This window comes from Propithecus coquereli, unplaced genomic scaffold, assembly GCF_000956105.1.
Source record: "Propithecus coquereli isolate 6110/MARCELLA unplaced genomic scaffold, Pcoq_1.0 Scaffold132, whole genome shotgun sequence".
Classification (NCBI taxonomy): domain Eukaryota; kingdom Metazoa; phylum Chordata; class Mammalia; order Primates; family Indriidae; genus Propithecus; species Propithecus coquereli.
Genome location: NW_012137414.1, coordinates 4,260,150 through 4,260,826, shown reverse-complemented (window position 1 = coordinate 4,260,826; position 677 = coordinate 4,260,150). Strand labels below are relative to the sequence as shown.

The 677-nt window shown below is 30.3% G+C and overlaps 1 protein-coding gene across 1 annotated transcript in view; it reads left to right on the top strand.

Annotated features, from left to right (window-relative positions):
- The window catches only part of DMD (dystrophin), a 2,517,447-nt gene that overhangs the window by 214,491 nt on the left and 2,302,279 nt on the right, over positions 1-677 (top strand). The gene's annotated exons all lie outside the window — the stretch shown is intronic.

The window sequence follows — 677 nt, the reverse complement described above, 5'->3', positions numbered from 1 at the left end:
TTTAACCTAAGGGGTAAAAAACTGGATAAATGAAACATTCTATCTTTGTGGCAGGGGTTAGAAATATTCAGAATTATTGTTTATAAGCTGATTTAGGGTGAATTCAAAGACTAAGGAGATACCCCTAATTTAGAAGAACCAGAAGCTCTCAGACTTGACTTTGAGCATTGCTACTAATATTTTGCTTAGAGCTTTTTTAAGTATTCTTTTTTTCTGAAGATATTAATGCGCAAAGGAAACTTAAGTTTTTAAAAATAGAATGCTTGAAAGAAATACATGAAATGACAGTAACACAACAGATATTTTAAGCACGTTTCTTGGCTATAGCTTTAGAAATAAACTAGTCAGAAGGAGCAATATGTCAAGATTACCTTTTCTTTTTTATCAATTAGCTGCATTGTTTGCATCATATGACCTATTTAGTATGAAGAATTTTGTGCGTTTCTGCAGTTCTTTTTCATGTATTAAAAGAGAAAGAAAATAACTATGTTGCCTTTTAGAGATACCTGTTGATTTGAATTGTCGAGAGTCTAGACGAATCTTGATTGATGGAAATTCATAGAGTTTAATTTTACAACAAAGGTAAAGAAGTGAGTATTAACTTCATAATGTGGCACATAGCTGTTAATAGAATTCCTTTAAACAATAATTTTCTTAGTGCATTTTTTTTTACCGAT